Genomic DNA, 14,524 nt, shown 5'->3' with positions numbered 1-14,524 from the left:
TTAATTTTTAAAAAAATGGTAAGTTTCAAAAATTCCCTTTGGAGTTTAAAAATGGTGAAAAAGAGTCTCTATATAATTATGGGATTATGGTAGAATTATTGAAGGACTATTTCTTTACTTATTTTTGAGATGAAATAACCTAAGCACATGTGTAAGCTCTGAGAATGGATCCAGAAAAGACAGGCCAGAGTTGAAAAGATTGAAAATTATAAGTGAAGCAATGAATTCCTTGACCTACATTATTGCACATCGATATGATCAGCTTTAAATGTACATGTTTATAGTTCAAGTAATTAATACAATATGATTCTAGTGGTATACCAGTGAAATGATACATTTAAGATTTACTTATGTGCATTGACAGCTTTAAACCACATTTTATATAAGCCAAATTTGGATGTTTAGCATTTTTAATGAGTGGGAATGTTGAGCCATCACATGGGGGCACTGTCTCCCAGACAACAGTTTAGTGTCAGTAGAGTCACCATTTTATCTTTACAACAGTGCTTATGCAATTATTTGAAAATTTTACACATTTTATCTTTGTTCTTTCATAAAGATGAATTTACAATGGAGATGTGAAAATAATGATACACACATAAAGAGGAGTAATTCTTACAAATTTAATAAAACTGATTTAGAGGTAGAAATCAGCAGACAGAACAATTAGCTTCAATTAGAAACTCTCCAAAATTAGGTTAATTAATTGAATCTTAAATTAGGAGGAATAAGGACATTTTAAAACATCTGCAAAGCATTTGAATTATATGATTGGTTTATATTTAAAAGGCACATGTTTGGGGGAACTTTGTAATAACTCTAACTTTTGGGAAAGAATATTTCTTCTACATGTAAATTTTCTTCTTTGTACATTAAATATTTGTAAATGTGCCCAAAATATATTCCGCGTCAATTTAAAGGATTGGTTTTATTGTATATTAATTGCTGTTTCCAAAACTAATATTCCAAGAAACACTGTTCCTTTAGGTTGCAAATAAGTACCGTAAAAGTGCTCTATATTCAATTAAGTTCAGAGAGTGTGGGTTATTTCGAATTAAAAAGGATTTTTAGTATAAGACTGCTCAGGACTTTTACTATGCAGATGTCCATTTTTTCTCCAAGAAGAGGGTAATGTACAAAGCACCTATTAACATCCACCATACCTAGTGTTCTGCAAAACACAGCTTGAAAAGTGTTCTGTAGAATTCTTTAGTAGAATTCTTAAAGCAAACTCATAATATTTAGAGATGGAAGTGAACCCAGAGGCCGTCTATTACAACTTCCATGCAAAAAATTATTTCAACAGCAACTCTGACAAGTGGTCTTCCAGATTTGGTTTTCAGGCTCTATGTCATGGTACCACATTCTGTGTCAATCCTATCTATTCTCAATAAGTTCTAACATTTATTAAGCCCACATATGACTCATTGGCCCTCACTCTGTTTGCTCCTTCTTCTACATGACAATTCTTCAAATAATTTGAAGAAAGTTTACGTGTCCTCTACTAGATCCTTTCTTCTTCTAGCTAAGCAAACCTCATTCTTACAAATGTATGACATATAGTTATCAGACCACTCATTATATCAACTGTCTTTCCCTGTGTGCACTAGAAGTGGGCAACTAAACGTGATTGCTCAACTCTTCCTACTTAAGTTGGACATTCATTTTGTTAGTTCTTATCTGGGCCATGCTACTTTTTATAGAAGCATATTGTTGGCTGTTATCAAGCTTACTTATGGTTAAGGAAAATTACGACTATAGCCAAACAAGATTTTCCCATCTGTACTTACATAGTTAACTATTTGCAGTTAAGTTTTGTGGGTAATCCTTTCTCATTTTAATCAAGAGAACCCTATACCCTATATAGATTGCCTTAAAAGGGAGCTTTCTATCCCTCTGCCATGATCAAATTATTTGTGAGCCACAAAAAGACAGACACATAAGCTAAAATAGCTTATTCTTGGTGCTAAATTGTTGTTTGCCAACTTTATAGTTGTAAAACAAAACAAAATACATATATGCATAGATATATGTATTTTTGTGTGTATGCATATATATGTATGTATATTTTGTACTTTAAACAAGAAGAAAGAAATAAGCAATGAGAGTCCTATTGCGAAAACTTAAGTTCTAAAGTTTAATTTGATTTTCTCTTTCCCTCTTGCCCCCACCTAAAAATAAAAAGTCTGATTTTTAATTCAGTATAGGAAAACAATAGTCAGAGTTACTGACTGAAGCAGTAGAGTGTTATCTTATTTCTAAGACTGAAGGGGAAACAAAGCAAAAAACAAAACAAAACATTTACTTTGGATAAGGGCCAACATATTTGCAAAAGCTACAAACATTTGCCCAACAATGAATCACTGAATAATTATTTCTTCTATGTCCTTATAAATCCTCCTTTTGGAAAAAAAAAAGAGAGAGAGAGAGAGAAAAGAGTTAATGAGATTGTGGTGTTTCAAGAGTAGTGCAAAAACAATGTAGGTAAACGCGTAGAGAAATTAGTTCTGAAGTGTGGGATAATTGTAGAGGGCCCTGGGCAAAAAACAAAACATAGATGTGCAGGAGTCATAGCACATCTTGTCTTCACTTGTCTTTGTTAGTGCAAGTGAAAAGGTTAATGCCGTTCAGTTCCATCAACACAGAGTGAGGAACTGTGGCACCTTTGAATTCTGAAGTTACCCACAGTGCAACTGATTTAATTCCTGTGAGAATGGTACTATTTACAAGTTTGCTCAGGAATATGAATGCCAATTAACCATGTGCTCCTTCTCCTGTACACACACTCTCTCTCTCCCCTTTAAAAATGTTTTTGTTACTGAGAAATTGTTTTTAAAATAATTATTACATGGAAAGATTCACTGTTACTTGAAGCTATCCTTTGACTGAAAGAAAAATTCTCAAATGCATGCTGGCCCCAAAACATTAAGTTCTCTCTAGGATCAAGATCATCAAATATTACATTATCACATGCATCCTTAAAATCTAAAACCTCAGATAGTCTTTGGCATTTTTGGGTTTTCTGTCCCAAAATATTGTGGCTAGTATTGCATTACTAGCTTCCAATATTCAGATATAACTTGCCATTTTTTAGGATCAAGATACCAATATGTATATGTTTATGCATGTTGCAATGCTATTCCAGACATTCAGCCATTAGGCAACAGCTTTATTCACCCTTCTTGCTTCAGCTTCATTTCCCTACACCCTTCCCCTTTGCTGAATATCACCCAGTCCACTTTCAAAACACCTCTCCACATACCCTCCCAACCCATTATTGCTATTCAGTTCCTACTACTACCATCCTCCTCATACTCATTTTGCTTCTCTTCTCTCATTCAATTAAAGGCTGATCTCAGATTTGGGGAGAAAATTCCATGATGCACTTAGAGATGGAAGGAGGAACCACACCAAAATCAGATGGAGAACAGAGTTATCCTCTTTCCAGATTGAAGGTTGTGAAATATAAATTACCACAGGTCAAAGCCAGAGTTCATGGACCTGAATGCTCCATTAATGATGCTCAGCAGGATTTGGACACAGCTGAAGCTGGACCTAACCAACAACATCAGTAGGACCACTCTGAAGACATCACTCAGTGGAAAGGACTGAAGACAAAAGGAGCATCATGTTCAGTATTTGCTAAAAGTTTATAGTATAATAATAATATGTCTTTATCACATATTCTTGTATCTTTACATTGTTCCTTGAGGCTTTGTAATATGTCATACATTTTTTTAAGATTTTATTTATTATTTATTTGAAAGAGAGAGAGACAGAGAGCATGAGCGGGTGGTGGAGGGAGCAGCAAAGAGAGAGAGAGAAGCAGACTACCCGCTGAGCAGGGAGCCTGATACGGGGCTTGATCCCAGGACCGTGAGATCATAACCTGAGCCAAAGGCAGATGCTTAACTGACTGAGCCACCCAGGTGCCCCATATGTCATACATTTTAAATTAGAATATGTAAACATTTAGTGTTAAATGTTTTAAATTTTATGAATTTTATGAATTTTAAACACTTATATAAAATTCAAGTATTCACTCTGGCATTTCTGTTTTAACATCAATATACAGAAGAAATATCTCAGTGCTGTCATTTGCTTTGGTTTTGCACCTACTAATATTGAGAATGTGATTTGGTCTCTTTGTTTATAATAAATTTCTTATTGATTTCCATTCTTCTCATTATAACAGCCACTTAACTGACCACCATTCTGGTCTCTCTTATCTTTCTTGCTAATCTTTCATTCATCAACCAATGTTTTGGTTCTTCTTGCCCACCTCCTTGAACAGGTTATTCTGTTTTTCTCCACCAGTTTCCTGCAATCGTCAGCCAGAATATAAGCTTATGTTAGAATATAAAGGCTGCAAACCTGTATTATTGTTTTTGAGGTAATGTATAAGAAATGCAGCATAGGGGCCTCTGGGTGGCTCAGTAGGTTACGTGTCTACCTTCAGCTCAGGCCGTGATCTCAGGGTCCTGAGATAGCCCCACGTGCAGCTCCCTGCACAGTGGGGAGCCTGCTTCTCCCTCTCCTGCTGCCTTCTTCCCTGCTTGTGCCCTCTCTCCATCTCTCTCTCTCTCTCTCTCTCCAAAAAAAAAGAGCATAATTTATTAGGTCTTTTTTGGGGGGAGGGGTTGTGATACCCAGAATGTAGTTTTTCTTCTTTAGTATGTAAAGACTCTTACCAAAAAAATGTCTTTATATACTAAGGAAGAAAAAAATAGAGACAGCATCACTGGGATTTGTCTGGGAGCAAGTTTTCTCTACTTTCGTCATATTAAACATGTACTTCATGTCAGCAGAGGCCATAGAAGTGAGTAGGCACAAACAGCAGATTGCACACCCAGGTGGGCAATTCACCTCATACCTCACACCTCACACCTCACCTTAGACCCGCATTAGTGTCACTTATTCAGAGGAGTGCACAGAAAAGTCTGGTGATGCATGTCTAAACTAGGAAATAACGAACATGGCTAAGATCACTGTTAAGGTAATGAGGATTATCTTTCCTGTAATCAATGACATAAATGAGGTGAATGGACATTTAAAGACTGATATGAACCCAAGGATTCTCAGTATCACTGACTGCTTACTTGCTTAACGCTAATTATATGTTATTTTGATTTTTTTCTGTTAATTAAATTTCTTTCTAAAATAATATGAGTAGAGGGGTTGGTTTCATGTAACATATTTTCTTGAATGATAGGGAAAAAAATGTCCTAGAAAGGCAGTATTCCAAATGACTAGGGTATTTTCACAAGGACGTCCTTATATGAGTAGCTTAGATGTACTCTTTAACAAAGGTATCATATATTTTTTTTTTCTGAGTGAATTAATCAACTGTAGCTGTGGGCCCGCAACCTAGAGGAAATCTCAACAGAACATTTTCTTTTAAGATTTTATTTATTTATTTGACAGAGAGAGAGAGAGAGCAGAAGCAGGGAGAGTGGCAGACAGAGGGAGAGGGAGAAGCAGACTCCCTGGTAAGCAGGGAGCTCGATGCAGGGCTTGATCCCAGGACCCTGTGATCATGACCTGAGCCGAAGGCAGACACTTAACCGACTGAGCCACCCAGCTGCCCCTCAACAGAACATTTTGTAGTAGATGTATGTATGTATATTTATAGATGAGAAGGAGAAAAGGGTTGGGGGAGGTATTTATATGTCATTAGTGCATTATTTTAGAAACAAGACAGAAAGATGAAGACTAGCAGATGCACTTTTCAGGCCTTAGGAGAACGGCCTCTACCTCTTATCCACCTTTAATGGTGATCTCACTGGAATCATTTTGATACTTGGTCCCTCCTTATTCTTGAGCCCTGCTGGTTGGTTCATGGTATTTTAAACTTCCTCCCAATCTTCTGGACTATAGATAATGCAATTAAAAACAACAGCAACAAGAGGACTTTATGGAAAAGGGAGAATTTAAGTGGGATGGGGAAAAACTAGAGGAGTAGGGACTGTAGGGAGGTCACTTTGTCACACTTTCTCTGTAATTTTCAAATGGAATCTGTTTGTTCTGAAATTTGATAAGCCAGAAAATCCCCACCAGGGTTACAATGTCCTGGAGCATTAAGTGTACTTTCTAATAAGAATTCTGATTCAAGTGTGATTGAGAAATTTTGAAAGCCTCTTGCTACTTTAACAGTGTAGTAAGAAATACTGACTAGGCTTTTAGGGATAGTGTCTCAGAGACTCAGGGGAAATTGAAGAGAACAGCCTGGACCTTTATTACTACAGGGAACATTATATCATTAGAAAAGGAATTTAAGAGTCACTTTTGATTCTTCCTCTCAAATGAATTAATAATATTCCAGTAGATATTCATCCCCATGTTAACACTTACTATCATATTGTCAAGAGGTAAGGTTCTAGAGCCATCTCCCTGGATTTGAATCCTGGCAACACTACTGTCTTCCTGTGTAACCTGGGGTCAATTACAGACCTCTCTGGACCTCAGTGTTTTCACTTGCTTCTTAGGTCTATTATGAGAATTATATAAGTTAACACCTATTAAGAGCTTAGAATAGAGCCTGGCATAAAGTTAAGTACTCAATAATTGTTCATTATAGTTTTCCATTCATAGATAATAAATAATTCAAAAATAATAAATATATTATCTTTCCATAAGATGGGTACAGAACACATGTTGGTACCACACTGCTATCTTCAACATACAACTTTTTCTGAACTTCAATTTGTATTTGGACAGGGCAGAATGGTGGGACGGTGGGAATATTTATGTCATAAGTATATTTTGACTATTAAATATATAATTATTTTTTTCCAGAGAATTTCAACATGTTGAACCTTTCTTTGTAAGATTCTAGTACATTTTTGAGGATGTTGTTACATACAAGTTCACATTTATATTGATTATGAGTATATGGCCTGACTCTCATAGATAAGTATAGTCCTTTTAAAATGGGCAGAAGACATGAACAGACATTTTTCCAAAGAAGACATCCAAATGGCCAACAGACACATGAAAAAGTGCTCAACATCCCTCGGCATCAGGGAAATCCAAATCAAAACCTCAGTGAGATACCACCTCACACCAGTCAGAATGGCTAAAATTAACAAGTCAGGAAACGACAGATGTTGGTGGGGATGCAGAGAAAGGGGAACCCTTCTACACTGTTGGTGGGAATGCAAGCTGGTGCAGCCACTCTGGAAAACAGTATGGAGGTTCCTCAAAAAGTTGAAAATAGAGCTACCATACGACCCAGCAATTGCACTACTGGGTATTTACCCCAAAGATACAAATGTAGGGATCCAAAGGGGCACGTGCACCCCGATGTTTATAGCAGCAATGTCCACAACAGCCAAACTATGGAAAGAGCCAAGATGTCCATCGACAGATGAATGGATAAAGAAGATGTGGTGTATATATATATATATATACAATGGAATATTACGCAGCCATCAAAAGGAATGAGATCTTGCCATTTGCAACAACGTGGATGGAACTGGAGGGTATTATGCTGAGCGAAATAAGTCAATCAGAGAAAGACATGTATCATATGACCTCACTGATATGAGGAATTCTTAATCTCAGGAAACAAACTGAGGGTTGCTGGAGTGGGGGGTGGGGTGGGAGGGATGGGGTGGCTGGGTGATAGACATTGGGGAGGGTATGTGCTATGGTGAGTGCTGTGAATTGTGTAAGACTGCTGAATCACAGACCTGTACCTCTGAAACAAATAATACATTATATGTTAAAAAAAAAAAAAAAGAAGAAGATAGCAGGAAGGGAAAAATGAAGGGGGGGAAATTGGAGGGGGAGACGAACCATGAGAGACTATGGACTCTGAGAAACAAACTGAGCATTCTAGAGGGGAGGGGGGTGGGAGGATGGGTTAGCCTGGTGATGGATATTAAAGAGGGCATGTACTGAATGGAGCACTGGGTGTTATACGCGAACAATGAATCATGGAATACTACATCAAAAACTAATGATGTAATGTATGGTGATTAACATAACATAATAATAAAAAAAAGTATAGTCCTTTTATCAAATATCAAAGTTTAAGAAACTGGCATCTCAGATAGGGCACCTCTATGAATTCTCATTAACATAACTCGAGAAAATACAAGAACAGAAGCAGATCATGCAAAGGATGTCATGGAAGAACGGAGTCACATCAATTCTGGAAAAAGAGTTTTAAAAGATATCAGCTATGCTTGAAGAAAAGCTGACAGACTCAGGGCAACCAGGAAAGAGAAGTAAAGACTAGCAGTGAACAAGCTTTAATAAAGAATTCTTAATCTAGACCCTTAAAATTCTAAAACATTCAATTTGCCAGCATGGGAAGTAACACAGATGTTAATTATAGATTTTAAAGACTTTGCCAGCAGTAACAATGAATAATTATTAATGTATACCTCATCCCCTGCCAAAATCTATACAGATGGTCAAAGGACAATGCAAAGCTAGGACAAACAAAAACTCCCTACCTTGACCCAGTCTTTTACTTAAGCCAAGCTTCTTCAGAGTGTAATGAATAGTCGTTGGTTTCCCTTTTATATTTTCATTTGCCCCTCGTCCTGCAAAGAGACATCTGCCCCCACCCTCTATTGAAACTTCTCATTCTAAGGTGACTTATAATTACTTCATTGCAAAATCAAGTCAATGATCTATTTTTCTTTCTTTTTGCCCATATTTACTAAAGCTTTCTACCTCATTTAACACAATTAATCTGAAAATCCCATTATCCAATTTCCATAACAATCCTTTTTCTTGTTTTCCAACACTTCTGGCATCTTCTGACCATTTACTTTCTGGTTTCTTCATGGATTCCACTCTTCCTGATCCAATGACACACTGATCTTCTCCCTCTCCATCCTTTCCCTGAGTAATCTCATCCACTCTGATGACACTTCCCATATACACTGAGAACTTCAATTATCCAAATCAGGGGTCAGCAAACTATAGCCTGTAGGCCGCCTTTGGCTTGCCACTTGTTTTCATAAATATTTTACAAAAGCCATTTTCTATGGCTGCTTTTATGCCACAAAGGAAGATGTGAACTGTTGCAACCAAGAACATATGGCCCTCGAAGCTAAAAATACTTACTGTTTGGCCCTTTACAAACTTTAAACAAACAAACAAACAAGCAAACAAACTGCCAACATCTGATCTAGCCCTTAAAATGAAATTTTCAGTCAACTGTATCTAATTATGTGAAGGAAATATACTTTGATGTACTGAGATTAGCTAAATCCAGATGTTCAATCTCCTCCCCTTTACTTTTTCTCTTATTGGGAAATCTGGGAATCATTCTAGCTGCTCTTTCCTTCACCTCACATCACCCTGATCACCAAGCTCTGATTAATACCATTCCTATTTATCTTCTAAAATATGGGAAAGCCCGTGTCTGTACTGGGGGATGGGACTTGGCTGTGGGGGGATATACTCCCATAGCAAATACAGTAAGATTAATGCCTAAGTTAGGGATATCAACTCCCTGGGAGAGTAAAGAAAACCTTTGCAGAAGAAGTGACATCTGAAATAAATTTTAAAAGATGAGAAAGAATTTGTCAGTAAGTGTGGTACATTTTAGGCAAGCAAGTAGCCTAAGAAGGCTAGAATTAAAGGAAGAGCAACATATTTTTTTTGGAAAATAGCAAGCATTCTGCTAGATTGGAATAAGGGTTGAATGGGCTATTTGCAAAAATCTAGACTGAAAAGGACATCTAAGCCTGGATATGAAAGTTGTTTTTTTTTTTTTTTAACTCCATGTGTAAGTAATTAGACTTCAAAATAAAAATGATGAGAAGCCTAATTCTCAAACAAAAGAGAAACATATTATTGGCATTTCTAAAAGCAATTTATAGTGACAGATTAGATGGTAAGCCTGTCACACAGTGAGGAAAAAACAAACAAAATTTAGGAACCCAGTGCAGTAATCTATTAAGAGGAGTTACTTGTTTAAATTAAGTCAATGTCAGTAGAAGCAGATAGAAGGAGTCAAATTCAAGAAATAATTCTGAGATGAATCTATAGGACTTGTGGTCTGCTGAGCTGAAAGAGAGTAGGGGCTGAAGGAGAGGAAGATGGGTAGAGGGCAAATCAGACAGTTCTAGCAAAGCTGACAGAGCAGGGAATGGTGCTATTAACCAAGAAATTAACCTTCCACAGAAGGAAGAAAAGATTTCAGTAGGTAAGAGAATGAGCTTGTTTGGTTCTATGTTAAAACTGAAATGCCTACAAGACAATCAAGATGACCTACAAAAATGTCCAGGAAAGAATTGAAAATGCTAGAATGAAAAGTAAGGAAAATACCTATAGCCTGAGAAATTTTAGGCAACAAACTTGAGGACAAACTTAACCAACCACTAGATTGTCCCTGTTTCTGAAAAGCTAGCTTAAGTATTTATTTTTTTAGATAAAGCACATATTCTTAACAGATCCTCTGTCAAAATTCTAAGCTGTTATAAGAGTAAATATTAAATGTTGATTCACACCAATATGTTATCTCGAATTATTTTACTGATAGACTTTAGTTATTTAGAGAAAGCTTTAAAAACAGAATATAGAGCACAGAGCATGACGCACAAAGAGAAAAGTCAGAGACAGGAGGTACTAATAGACAATATGAATGAATATGGTGGCACACCAAAGCAGAGAGGCTGGGTGTGGTCAAAGAAAGGGGAAGTGGAGCAAAAAAATAGGAAGAAGTCAGAGAAAAGTGAAAGTAGAAAGCAAAGAAGGGCAAAGACTACTTATTTCCCAGTTGGACTGGTTCTCTGAATGTATCACATGTTCTTGCATTTTGTTTCTGTTTTAATTATTGCTCCTCTTTTAAAAAGCCTTAGAATGACAGCATATGATACACTTGAGTTTCAATTAAACATTCAGAAATTGAAAACTAAACAGCTCAATTCTCTTAATTATTCTTTCAGTTTTATGACAAAAATATTTTAAAAATGGACTTTTAGAAGGAAAATGTTCTTTGTAGCTTTAAATAATACCGAAGGATCTCTAAATATTGCCTATAATACACAATTCATTGCATTTTAGCTTCTTACAAATGCTTTAAAATCCCATCTATCCTAGCTATTTTTTCTTAATAACTTTTTCTATATATGCATTTTCTTCAGCCCTTAAAAGATGAGGAAAGGTTTATATAGTAACTATTTGATTGCATCAGTCTATGTTTCCTGAATCCCTGACATATATTTTAATGCTCAAATTGTAAGGCAACACTCTATGTGATTGCATTAAAAAAAAAAAAAAAAGTTGTCTTTTTTTTTTACTACCCTCCAGGCTTAAAATGCTTTCTTCCATTGGTAGGACTAAAAATATAATATTGGTAAAAATAAGCATACATTTTACCTTTGTTTGAGGTTACTACATTGGGGGGGTAAAGTAGGAAAATACTAAAGAAAAGTAATCCTGTAAAGGAAAAATCAGACAAATATTAATGAGAATAAAATTTCTATTTTCTCAATTTTACCTCCTCATTGCTTTGTATGCAAATTACTTTCTATTCTTAGATTTACAATTTATTTATCAATAGAGATTTATTAAAATCTGACTCCTGATTTATTTCATTAAGACTTACAAAACATCTGTGACAAAGTATGTAGACTTGTGTGTATATATATGTTTGAACCGTATACTTCCATGCATATAGGTGTGTGTGTGCATACGTGTGTGTTGCCTAACAGCAATAAAGAAAAATGTAGTTTATAATTTAAGACTAGAAACATAACTTATGATAAAATCCAATTTTTTTTTTTTGGTAAAGCATTACTTATTAAAAATATATAAAAACAATGTATTTTTTACTCTATTTTCCAAGAATATTTTTTGGTGATAATTGTGATTTTACCACATTCTAAGACACTGAAATGCCTTTTAAGTCATTGATTGTGTTATGATACTGCTACCTTATTTTAGTAAAACTAAGGGGTACTTTTTTTTTCAGATTCTAACATCTTTTATATCGAGATGTGTTACAACTGGCATGTTTAACAGAATTTTTTCCTTGGTGTTACATAAAATGATAGTGTATCTAACAATATTGCTGTCAAATTCAATAGAATACTGTATTAGCATATTTCATTTCTTTAAAAATAGAGAAAACAATGTGGTATAGTAACAGTTAACAGAGTATCCATCTTTTACTATCAGTAAATAGGAGTTTAAGTGTAATGGTTTTCATTTAAGTTTGTGTAAACCTTGAAGAACTATTTAAGCAACCAATTTCAAAAGATTTTTCTAAGGCAATAGTTTGCATAACATTGGATAAAAATGTAGGGACAGGTCAGATGAGTAACATGTCATCTAAGGTTATTACCCATGTTACCAGCAAAGCCATTCAAGCCATTTTTTAATCTGCCACGCACCCACATATGTTTTTGTTTTTTCTTTTTCCTTTAGCTCTCTCCAGACACCATGTGTGATCTACAGATGCTTTTCTTTGCTCCTTTGAGTTTTCTTTGCTTCCACTGCCAGTGGTAAACATGGTAAGAGAACTATAGGACCACAGGTATAGTTGGTCTCATCTTTTTAGAAATAAGGGTCATCCAATCCTATCCATACATACGTACTGTAGCACTTATCTAGGCTTTTGAGTAATTTTCCTTTCTCTATTCTTGGGGTTTTCTCAATGCATGACAATTTACTTTTTGATAGACTCATTTTATTCTCTGTTAGAAATTTGGAAATGTATATTGCATAATCTTGAGAAATGCTAAGGAAAGTAGGGAAGACAACTCAAGAGAATATTTTAGTAACCAAGAAATTTGTCTGCTGTGTTTTCATTCACTGATGAATGTGCAACCTAAAAAAAACAAAATGAGGCATTATTCTGTGTCCTCCATATATGTTAAGTGAGGGACAGTAAAATGATGATTATTCAGATGGCTCTAAGGTAAAATTTATGAATGAATTCAGTTAAAAAGAGCTTGAAGTAAATAATCCCAAACTGATAGAATAACAAATCAAGGTTTTATTTCTTGTTTTTGAAAATTGTATTCCACAAAGAACTTTATAAAGATATCTTCATCTGAAAACACTGACATTTTTGCTTATAAGTCACATTGTTGACATCCATAGAAAAATAAAGGCACAGCTAATATATTAAAGAGTGCTATTAAGTGGAAAGCAATAAATATGAAAAGATGGGGGCACCTGAGTGGCTCAGTTGGCTAAGCATCAGACTCTTGATTTCAGCTCAGGTCATGATCTCAGGGCTGTGAGATCGAACCCCATTTTGGGCCCTGCACTGTGCATGGTGCCTGCTTAGGATTCTCTCTCTTCCTCTCCCTCTTCTTGTCCCCACCCTCCTCTCTCTCTCTCAAAAAAAATATGAAAAGATGGCAAGTCAAAATTATATATTAAATAACTTTTTTTTTGCAAAATTAGAGTATACTTTTAAGGAAATACATGCCATGTATTATAAAAGTATATTTAGTAATAAAATTGCATTTTAAATCTTAGAAACTTGTATTGTCAGTACAGCTTTTTTTAAAGTGAAAATTAGTTTATTCTGGCTTCACCCTTGCCAGCTGAAAATGTGACATTATTATATCCAGAGAGGCGTCCACACACATTCTGTGCCAATAGAAAAGTACAAGAAACTGAAAACAGCAGGGCAGCATTCTATCTGTTGTGTGATATTAAGAATAACACTTCTTCTGGGATATATTTTTAAAATAAAATATGATGGATATTAAAGAAGCATTCAGAAGATTCAACTCAAGTATAATTGGCAGAAAGGACTAAGGTGAAGGAACCAAAGCAAAAGAATGTGAGGCACAGAGTTCTAGTAAGCAGTGGGCCAGCCCTAGAGTTTCTAACGCAGTGTCCATGGATCAACTCACCTTGAATATTTCTCAGTGGAACACGCATGTATGGAACACACATCTATATTTCAATGGAACACACATCTACATTTGTAACGTGTGCATTTGCTGAATGACTTAATTTTGTGATACATTTTCTACATGGACACACTCTTAAGAACACTCAAAACCTATGTTAATCAAAGCCTAGGTGGTTGCTTCAGCTCCAGCTAAGCTTAATCCCTAAGAAAAGGTTCCCCTACACGGTGCTCTGCTTTTCCTCTTAGCATCTCCCCCTCAACAAAATGGTAAGAGTTCAGCTGACAACAGGGTAAACAGATTATTGTGTTATTGCTGGCTGATTGCCGGAGTTATTTTGGAGCTTCATAATTCATTTAAAGAGATTTTTGACATTTATGAAATGAGTTCTATAATCAACTGACAGTGCAATATCCTATAATTGTTCAATTAAAAATGACTACTAGTGCAGTCATTTATTAGTAGAATCAGATAATTGTCTTGCCACTAAAGAGTACTTCTCACTTTGCACATCAAATGAAAATGTTTGAGTATAAATCTGTGACACAGCAGCCAAAGTCCTGGGGATTTTCAAGTGCATATGTAATTATTACAGACCTCTGAAGTAAATATGGTTTAATGTGATAATCTTAAATGGATTGTGTGTGAGCCTTACAAAATACTTTTCCATATAAACCAGAGCATCT

General features: G+C 35.5%; 1 long non-coding RNA gene across 1 annotated transcript in view; it reads left to right on the top strand.

Moving 5' to 3' along the window:
* The window catches only part of LOC144382119 (uncharacterized), a 72,315-nt gene extending 59,833 nt beyond the window's left edge, over positions 1-12,482 (top strand). The window contains exon 3 of the long non-coding RNA XR_013448534.1: positions 12,394-12,482. This is a non-coding gene — a long non-coding RNA (uncharacterized LOC144382119). The remainder of the gene's footprint in view (positions 1-12,393) is intronic.
* The last annotated feature ends 2,042 nt before the right edge of the window (positions 12,483-14,524 follow it).

This window comes from Halichoerus grypus, chromosome 6, assembly GCF_964656455.1.
Source record: "Halichoerus grypus chromosome 6, mHalGry1.hap1.1, whole genome shotgun sequence".
NCBI lineage: Eukaryota > Metazoa > Chordata > Mammalia > Carnivora > Phocidae > Halichoerus > Halichoerus grypus.
The sequence above is the reverse complement of the archived record's forward strand: the minus strand, read 5'-3'. Positions and strand labels throughout refer to the sequence as shown.